Raw genomic sequence first — 10,219 nt, forward strand, 5'->3', positions numbered from 1 at the left:
TCTAGTGAACTACAGTACTTGACTGAGCCTGCCAGCAATTACTGACGTCAGTTCTGAAAAATATATTGTTCATTGGGACAGTGCAATTAAGGTGGGGCAATTGGGCTTAAAATTGGATCTTCCAGCTTTCTATTCTGAGATGATGTGATGTTCCTCAACTCCTGCATCCTAAGAAGCAAGAGATAGCATTTACAGGAAGCCCTCTACATAAGAATGAATTAAACAGGTAAAGTAATGTATTCACACAAGCTAGATTCCAGGTTTTTTGTGGGTGATCCTACTGAGATCTCTAAACTGTAAATTGCCTCTTTAATATGGAAAAAATCTTTCTGGAGGTAGGAATGTGGCGTGAGAAGGGGACCAGGCCTCCCAGACTCTCATATCCACAGGAAGGACAATACCAGATCCATAGAGATAAGTCATCTACATGGATGACTTGTATCTCCAAACTGCTCAGCTGCACGCTCTTCATTCTGGCAACATGGCTCTGGAAGTGCCATGGTGCCATTGGCTAGGCCCCCTGGAGGTGCTCAGTAGAAATCATGGAGGGAAGGCAGAGTGTTAATGCCATTAACAGTTGCATTAAATCTGACACCAAAATCTAGCCAGTCCACAGAGAACATGGAATATGACCAGTGACCTGCTCTTTACTGCCCCAAGACATCTCTCCACAAACCTAGTCAAGCAGCTTCTGTGCAGAATCATAGAAGAGCTTCTGCAATGTGACAGGGAAAGAGAGAATGCCACAAGGCAGCACTACACCACATCACCACCCTTTCAGCTTTGGTAGTGAAGAAACCTATGAAAGGACAGTCCCGGCCAAAGTGATTGCATGCACACTGCAAATGATTAGTCAGCAGCATGCTCCCATCTCCATCCTCCCTCTTAGATTATGGCAGAGACTAAGTAGCTGTATAAAGAGACAGGATCTTTATTTCCAGTCTTTGAAGCAAAACAGAAAATGCATCCCAGTGCAAAATGCTGGCAGACATGAAGAAAAAGAGAAAAAAGCAGAGATCCACAGGAAACTCTAGCCCATGCCACAGCCAGGCACATATTCCCAGCAGTGGCAGCATGGGCCATGCCTACTCTGATGTGAGTGCGTGCACAGAACTAACTGATGCTGCTCTAAGTAGGATGCCCCTACCCTGCCAGCTTCAGTCTGCACACAGAGCCATACTGTTAGAGCAGCTATTAACTAGGTCGTCCCCATTTACCTCAGTCACATTAGGAGAAGGTGAGATTCCCAGAGGGACTGCTTTCCCCTCTGCCCATTCTCTCCTTCCTCCCTATCCAGTGTAATTTTGCTCCCCTCAGAACAAGCATGGAGCAAATAAGTCATTCACAGCAGTAATCAACTAACACACACATCTGCCAATAGTTGCATACATTTCCCAGTCAGCAAAACAAAAAAAATTGCTTTGAGGTATTTGTGTGCAATTCCTCAGTACATCAAACATTTGCCCAGTAAAGCCCTTAATACTAATAGTGAATTGTCCTCTCTTTTTTGGTCAATGTCCATTGCCAGTTCAGTAGCAATTTACTCTATACTATTGTGCTTTCTCCCACAATTATACTCTTCTCTGCTTTGAGGAAGTGTTATTATTTCTGAGAGTTTGAAGAAGTACGTCTCTTGCATTCCTGGGTATCTGGGACAGACGAGATGGATCTGGGTGCTGCGATTTGGTTTCAGTCTCTGGCATGCTTACTACCCATTCATAATGCTCTGCATTTCTACCTCCCAGTTGGTGATCACATTCTGCATATTTACTAAGTAGTCCGATAGTAAGGAGAGATGTGTAGCAGCCCTGTTATTGTTAGTCTGTTGTGTCTGTAGATTTGTTTTGTTTGCCCTCTGTGCCCCTGTAGCCATTTTAGCTTTGTCTAGAATGTGATCACATATTGCACCTTGCTGTTTGAATACTAGTTTGATTCTAAACTTGTCAGTAATTCCAACATATAATGTTGAACACAGGCCTCTATTTCTACTTTTTCCATCAAGGCATCAATTAAATAAAAGGAAGAGTTACAACTGTCAATTTAGCATTTTCTGTGAAGGTATAAGGCCTTACGCAACCAAAAGAGTCCTCCCTTTGAGTATTTTAGGGTTTATTTAAATGTAACCTGGATATTAGTCACTGAATTTACTACTTTCACATAAAGCAACTTCTATTTTTCACTTGGTGCTTATGGCACACATTTTTGCCATTAAAATGAATCCTTGTTAAAGAAACATTACAGGATTTATATTGTAGCCACTTGACTTTTGCCAGTAGTTGAGAGTTATGCTTCAATGGAGCATTAAAGTATCTCCTATTCAGAGCAAGTAAAGTCACTATAGTTGTTATTCTAACACATTATAAGTAATTATTCTGTAATGAGATACCTGTAGAATGAGGGAAGAGGGGAGGTGAAAATCTGATTATTTTATTACATTTAAAAGTTTCAGTGTTAGTGCTGAGTCCCTTGAGATTATGCCTATAATTAATTAATATTGAAATTCACTTGGCCAGAGCCCATGGTATACAGCACCAAATGGGTGCTGTTCTCTGAATAGCTAGAGGAGAGATTCACATAGAGTTAGTTACAAAAGGATATCCAACTTCCTATGTGGTGGACACAACTAAAATGAAAAATCCCGGGATCAGCAGGATATTCTCACATAAATCATGTGACACTTATGTTTCCAGCTTAAAATTCAAACTATGTAGCATATAACTGACAGTGCCATATGGCTTTCAGTTATGGTGAAGGTACACAGCAGTCTGCAACCTAGAAGAAAGTTGGATAATATATGTATGCAAGCTAGCGAGGTCCATTTTGCAGAGCAGTGTACCAAACAGATCAGAAGACAGTACTTAGATAAGAAGGCAAATCTAAATCAGAAGGATTTTGTTATTAAAACTGTTTCCCCAGAATTAAAGTCCATTCAATCATATTTGAGGTAGGAATTACTACACATCTTGCTCTCAGGAAAATTCTGACTATGTCACATGTTGAAAATTAGTTCTCTTTATATCTACTGATGTGCTGAAAAAAAATTTTATAGACATCCTGTGGGAAGTGGGCAATTCTCAAAATCTACCAAATCACCAATTATTATACAAATCCCTTTACATATATGAATAGTGCACATTTTTCCAAACATAATCAGTTTCAATTTTAAAAATTGTTATGAGTTTTACATCAGAAAACCAACATCTACATGTTTCTACTAACCAAGTTTCTCCATTTTGAAAAAAGATGCTTAGTTGGCATCACTATTTTGAGCAAGAAAGTTATGATTAGCAAGATGTTAAAATGCTGTAGGCTAGACATGAATCTTAAGTTCTTTTCATTCTCCATAAGAAACTTTTTAAATATTTTGTCTTGAAAGTATTTCCTAATTCATTAAGCTTCCATTATGTTGCATATGGTTTCTATTTTCAGGGCTTTAATGCTTTCAGGAATTACTTCTTTGACTTCTCTGGTTGTTGGCTCACTCCTATTCACACTGATTTGTTGGCTTATTCCTTGTCAGAGTCTCCCCCTTAGTATTCTGTTTCTCAAACTCTGATCAAGGAAGAAACTATTCCATCACATCTACACTTTGGAACTGTCTTGGTCCTTTATGGTCCTCCTCTCTCTCTTCTTTGTGCAGGGAAGGGAAGAGAGAATGATTTTGAAAAAACTAAGTAGCCATCACTTCTTTGTATCTGAACAATTACTACTGCCCATTTTCCTGCTTGAGAAACTAAGATCTAGTCTTTAGATTTAGGAAGTATAGAAGAAATTACAGTAGTATCTAGAGACCTAAACCAAGATCCAGCTCCCCAAGGCCAAATGGATGCCCAAGAATGAATATGGATTTAGGAGCCTGTCTTAACTCTTCTTCAAAATATAGCTTTCCTGATTAATTATGTAATATGAACACTGATGTTTCTAACGTCTAATAAACCTGAGCAACTAGCATTATGCACATCTCAAGGAATTTTGTCTGATAAGACCAGTAAAGCCAAGATCGTTGCATCAGTTACCAGAGTAGTCTCCAGTATATTAAAGAATCTAAGCCATTTGGTGCTGCAGTTCATTTTTAGATGTTACTTCTCACACATTATTTAATTTACTAATTCATATTTATTAATGCCTATAAATTCATACATCTGTAATAAGACTGGATACAAGAACAAATATTCTAGGTAAATCAAAAGATTCAGCATCCAAAGTGCAATGAAACTACACTGATCAAAGGATATCCTACATATCTATATTGGGCCTATGAAATGCAAGTTTGATTAGTGTATGTTAGTCTTAATTGTATAAATAGTTGATAACTGTCTCATCAGCTGATTTAGCCACTAAGCCGGAAGTAATCTTGCTAAAGAGATAAAGACAAGTTGAGATGGGGAAGTTCTGCAGGAAAGGTTTTTGTAATACTGGTGTTTTCAGTAAAGATGTGTCCAATAAAAAATGGCTCTGTTTTACAGTCACAGAATGGTATTTTTCAGACTAAAAGTTGTCCAGCACGCAGAACACTCTGTTGCAGGTTTTCAGGACTAGTTGTATTAGGGGAAAATCCACAAATGGAAGATAGGACAAATACATGAAGCATTAGTTAGATAATACAATTTATTCCAGTGGCTTCATGTTTAAAGGTGATTATACACAAATATTTTCATGGAAATTTAGGAAGGTTCAAAATTCATAAGGAGTGCATGCTCCTTATGTAATTTCAGGGTTACATTTTCAAGGTATGTGGGAGGATAAAAACTGAAATCTTCATTTCAGAAATAGTTAACAGGGATAACATATCACTTAACTTATCTTGCTGACACACTGTTTAAACAAAACACGTTTAAATCCATAGGAAAACAAGCAAAGGCAGAAAAATTACTGCACAGAAAAAACAGAACTGAATAGTCTCATGTTTTAACCTAGATTTTATTTTAATGGGATACAATTATGATATTCTCAGGGGTTCAGTTAGATACAAAAATGCTGTGTGGTGTGCACTTCCAGCAGCTATGTACTAACAAATTCCCTGAATTACACAATCAGCTGTTTTATACATTAAGGCACACCAAGAGAAAGAACCACCATGATTTTCCTGTCTCTGCATGGGGTGTTTTTGGTTTTTTTTCCCCCCCAGACCATGGAATGTAGCTAACATTCTCCCTCTGAAACTGAAACCCCTACATACACACACTGCTCATTCACTAATCCAGCAGGGAGGAAGATCATAAAATCAAGCATCTTCTTGATAGGAAGTTCCTGTCCTGTAAGAAACGATAGAGCGACAGCAAACGCAAGAACCTTTGTTCCTTTTCTCCCTCCCTACTCCCACCTCCTTTTAAAGCCAGTTGTATTAATTCATTATTATTGTTGTATTTTCCTCCCTCCTTCTCCCACTCTATATTAAGCACCAGAACCAATTGACAGAGGCTGCTGGTAGAGGTACTTCTACTGGAAACTCCATCTCTGCAGCTGACGCGGCGGCCTCACTGACAGCTCCCCCCACCCACGCCCCCAGCCTCCTGCTGCTTCTCCTGCGAGGCTTTTGTTGGAGGAGGTGGGAGGGGAGAAGCAGTTGTGCTTAAAAATCGTCTGCGTGTCTGAAGTCTGTTCAGCCCTGCAGGTAGTGTGTCTGGCATGCGTCTGTACTCCAAGGCGTACACAGGCTCCAGTCAAATTCAAAGGCTCTGATAATGGACAGTGCATCTGCTTCCCCCCCTCCCCCCCAAGTGCCCTTAATGACAGTATTAAAGAGTACGAGGTAATCATCCATTGGGGACAGAAGGCCTGGGAATGTGAGATTTCCAGCCAATGCTCATAAGTGAGGTTTGAGGAGAGGTAATAAAATCCACAGCCAAGATCGGTCTGGTGAATGACTGCGGCTTTGGGGGGGGGGGGGGGGTCGCCTACAAAGAACACGTTTTGGCAGAAGCTAATCATACAGATCCACTCGCTCTGTAACTGTAGACACATCGTCTAAACAGTCGTAATTTACAAAGCCTACAAGATCTGCACCACCTCCAAGAGTTTTCCACCAGGAAACAAGCATAGCCTGCATCATAATCCTTGACAAGAGTGTGTTCGGAGGAGAGTGGAAAGAGAAATACCAGATCAGCTGCCAAGATGCGACAATCTGAATGAGAGAAAATGTCTCATGGAAATCTCAGTAAAATAGAGGGAGGTGCTTTAGGAGACTGCCTTAAAAACCACGAGAGTCTCCCTCTTGATGGAGTCTTGGTAGGAGCTGTCACAGCAAGTGTCCCCCTCCCCCACAGCATGGCCTTTTTTTTTTTTTTTTTTTTTAAACAAGATCGTTAACGTGGATTTTAACTGCAGTAGATAAATTAAACCCACTTAATCGTCCTCAGCCACGAGGACTCACAAATGGATCTGCCTCATTAGTGTTGCTACATAATACCCCTTTGTCTACGAGCTGTCCAGACAGCAGTTCCCACAAGAAACTGAACATTGAGAGACATGCCAGCCGAACATGGTTACCCCATTTGCAGCACAGACCTCGAAAGGCCATTTTGCTAGAAGACTTACATTTCAATGATAGCGAATTCTGCAAAACCCGCAACCTCATTTTTCATGGTCACTTTTTCTTGATCAAAATTTGGGAGGCAAGAAGGTTGCCCCCGCCCAAAACATAGGTTTAGTACCATTAAAAAATAAACCAGTAAAATTTTCCTTAGTGTAACAATGGCGTAGTTACCGGGATAAAAAAATTACATGGAATTGGAGGGGTGTGCAATTTATTCCCCCTTTAAATTCTCCAATAAAAAAAAATTAAGATCCTAGCAAAATATTATGCTCTTTAAAACATTATTTGAGCTCGTGGGAGAGGAATGTGATGGGGATTAAATCTACAAACATCCTGGCTTCCATGTGTATATTGCAACATCTCTGAATGCCTTTGTTCCATTGATTCTGATATGAGCGTGATTAATGATGGAGAGATCTTTCTGACTTGTCCCTCTCTCCACACCCTGCTCTCCGGCGCATGCGTGAGGCAAAGACAAAGGAATAGGTAATTACAGTACAGTTTCATTCATTTTCACTGCAGTATTGCTCTGTTAGCAAAGAGAACCAATACCATGGGGCTTATTCACACCCACCAGATGTGGCGGACGGATTGTGTGTGTGTGTTGGTATTAGTCACTAAAAACACAATAAAGACATCTGGAAGTTAGTTGCGAGAGAGTCTCTCATTGTAAATAGATATTGTGTGTGTGGTGAGGTGATCCTTCCCTGCATCAAAAGGGGTTGATGGAGGGAGAAAATAAGGCAAAAAAAAAATTACATGGACACGTAGCTTTGACTGGGGAAAAAAGATCTGTTGGAGTAGAGAGAAAGCATTCGATGCATATTCATGGGGAAAATGCGTTTAGGAGTCATGCACATTTACTGAAATACAGGCTGCATTAGGAGAGGAGATGGTCCTTTCTCTCTCTCTCTCTCTCTTTTTTTTCCCTGGTGGGACGTCTGGTTTGTTAGCTGCTGCCCAGACAGAACTAACGCTGCTAAACCTCCAAAAATTTGCATAAAGCATTGACAAATCTGGGGATTAAAATTGTTGCCTCGTATGCTGTCATTTTCAAGCACACCCGTGATTGTTAAAGCAATAAGCAAGCTCTTTTATTGCCTAATCAAGAACAATCACATTGTTAAAAGCCACAATAGGTTAACTGGCTGAGCTTCCATTTAAAAGGATCTAGCTCCCAGTTAGTGAGGGTTTGCGTCAAGATTTATTATTTTAATCAAACACATTCCCTATCTCATCCTATTCCAAAAGCCAAAATGCCCCACAGGTAAAATAGAAAACCATCCTTCCAAATCTAGGACATTGCCCTTGTAGCAGCTATATGTTATCTCGCTATGGTGTCTCTTCGCCTCCTCCCCTCCATGTTCTTAACATGGATGCATTTTCTTCTCTATGTGCTTCATTTCATGAGTAGGTTTGGAGGTGTGTTGTTTAAAGCAACCTTCCTAAGAAAATTCAAGCCACTAAAAATTACGCAGTATTACAAACACCCTGTTCCCCCACCCTCACACACACACACTCCCCAAAGCGTGGTAACAGGCATTTAAATGTAAGGACTGGATTTAAATTCATTTTTGAGCCTCACATGAATTCATACGTTCTCTCCCTTTCGAGGAATATAAGCCTTCACAGCGTGCCTGGTGAGAGATGGGTGTTAAAGCACCTCCAAATCTGCTATCCTTTCTCCACTGGAGCTGTTTAAAAAAAATTAATCCTTTCCCCACATTTGAGACAGATCTAGACAGAAAAGAATCAAATGCAAAGCTCGTGGTGTCTGCCACGGAAATGGCATAAGTGAGACGCTGCTTCTTACCTTTTTTATATTTTCCTCTCTCCCCCTTTGTGTGTTTGTGTGCTCTGGTGTCACAGGGAGAGTCCTAGGTAGCCTAGCGCCCGCTTGGCTTGGGCTGAGTTGGTGTGTGGCTCTCCCCTGCTCGCTTGCTGGGACTGGAGTGACTAGTGCTTGTTGGAGCAATGCCGCCGCCGCCGCTGCTACTGCTGCTGCTGCCTCTGCATTTCTCTCTCTCTCTCCCCCACCCCACCCCCCTCTCTCTCTGTGACAGTCTGTGGGCAGTTCAAAAGCCACACGCACCCTTATTTATTTAAGAAGCTCGTAGGCAGGCGAGGTGCTTGCCCACGCTCACGCGTAGGGGGCGCCCTGACCCAAGGTTTTAAATACAGGCTTGCACGCTAGAGGAAGATTTGTTGGGAAGGTGCATCACCCTCTTTTTCGTGTACAATTATAGAATCCCAGAAAGGATCCTGGCGGTGGGTTGTTTGGATCCGAGGAACCGTTCCTCCTGCCCAAAGAGATCTCTGACAGCCCGTCTCTCTCTCTCTAGAGAGAGAGGGAGGGAGGCAGGTGCCCTTTGCGAGGCGAAGCTGTTCCTTACCAGCAGCAGCTCCTACGCCACTTCCAACACAGGATTTGCGTCTGGAGACATCAACAAAAGAGCCTTCCACACACTGCACTTGTGCGGCAGACCGGCCAGCAGCTCACAGGAGTACACGCAGATCAGCGGCCTCCTAAAGTTAGGCGGAGCTCGGCAAACCTTAGCAGGAGGCTGCATTGTGGTGTTGGGAGCCGCGATGGGTCCGTTCAGTTGCAAGCTGGGCTGCCTGCCTCAAGTGTCACCTTTGCTGGAGGAGATTAAAGAAGCCCGGTGTGAGGGGCATAACGGGGAGATGAGGAGAGCTCTAACCAGCCGTGTATTCCATTAACAAGCTAAGGACCAGGTCTGCCCTTTAAAACCCACGAAGGCCACTCGTTTCTCAAGAGAACGGAGAGGATTTGACTCGATCGCTCCCGCAGTTGCCGAGCTAGCCTGGAGATCGCAAGTTTCTGTAAGGTCTGACCTCACCGCAGTTCTTGTCATGTTCAGAGCTTGCATAGACCGTAGGGGCAATCCTGCCCTCGGATCATACACCACCCCCCCACCCCACCCCCCCCACACACACACACATGAAAATGAATGCCACACGCATTCTGGAATTTCAGTGTTTCCCCAAACACAGAGTTTAGGGGAACAACTTTATTTGCAGTTAACTCAGCTGTTTATTTGATTAAGGGTCTACATGTCAATGAAATTGCTACCCAAAAAAAAAAAAAAAAAAAAAACCCTATTCACCTGATATTTTGATTTGCAGCACTTTGACGCCCTCTGCGCCTTAAAGGAAGTCAGGACAGTTTGTAAATACAAGTAACGGGATAGGATTAGCTACAGCGTTGATGAGTATATCTTGCGATCTAGTGAAAGGGAAGAAGAATCGGACATCGTAAATCTGGACCCGTTTCATTGAACAAAATGTTAAAATAGTGGCTGTGGCATCTCCTCTGGGGGACTGACTGGTTCATAGTCACGAAGTGAAATTGACAGGTATGCCAGAACTTTAAAAGGCAGGAAACCAAAATATTATCTTCTAATATATCAGACTTGGAGGCAAGGAGAATAAATATCTGAGTACACCAGACTATACTAGCAGGTTTGCTGCAGGGGTATATGCAAGGAGACCTACGTCTAGTGAACTCTAATACAGCGGGACTTGTTTTATAACGTAGTAAAATGAATTGTTTCTGGGTACCACAAGGTACAAGCTGTGGCTATTAGGAACTTCTGATTACTGTCAAGTTGAATGGAAGACGTCTGTAAGAAGGGTCTACTTATATGTATATACAGCCCCACT

At 41.9% G+C, this 10,219-nt stretch overlaps 1 protein-coding gene across 1 annotated transcript in view; it reads right to left on the reverse strand.

Annotated features, from left to right (window-relative positions):
• BASP1 (brain abundant membrane attached signal protein 1) overlaps window positions 1-8,395 on the reverse strand; it is a 69,721-nt gene extending 61,326 nt beyond the window's left edge. Inside the window, exon 1 of the mRNA XM_065399973.1 lies at window positions 8,349-8,395. The gene's annotated coding sequence lies outside the window, so the exon portion shown is untranslated. The remainder of the gene's footprint in view (window positions 1-8,348) is intronic.
• Window positions 8,396-10,219: the final 1,824 nt, after the last annotated feature.

Source organism: Emys orbicularis, chromosome 2, assembly GCF_028017835.1.
Source record: "Emys orbicularis isolate rEmyOrb1 chromosome 2, rEmyOrb1.hap1, whole genome shotgun sequence".
Lineage (NCBI taxonomy): Eukaryota > Metazoa > Chordata > Testudines > Emydidae > Emys > Emys orbicularis.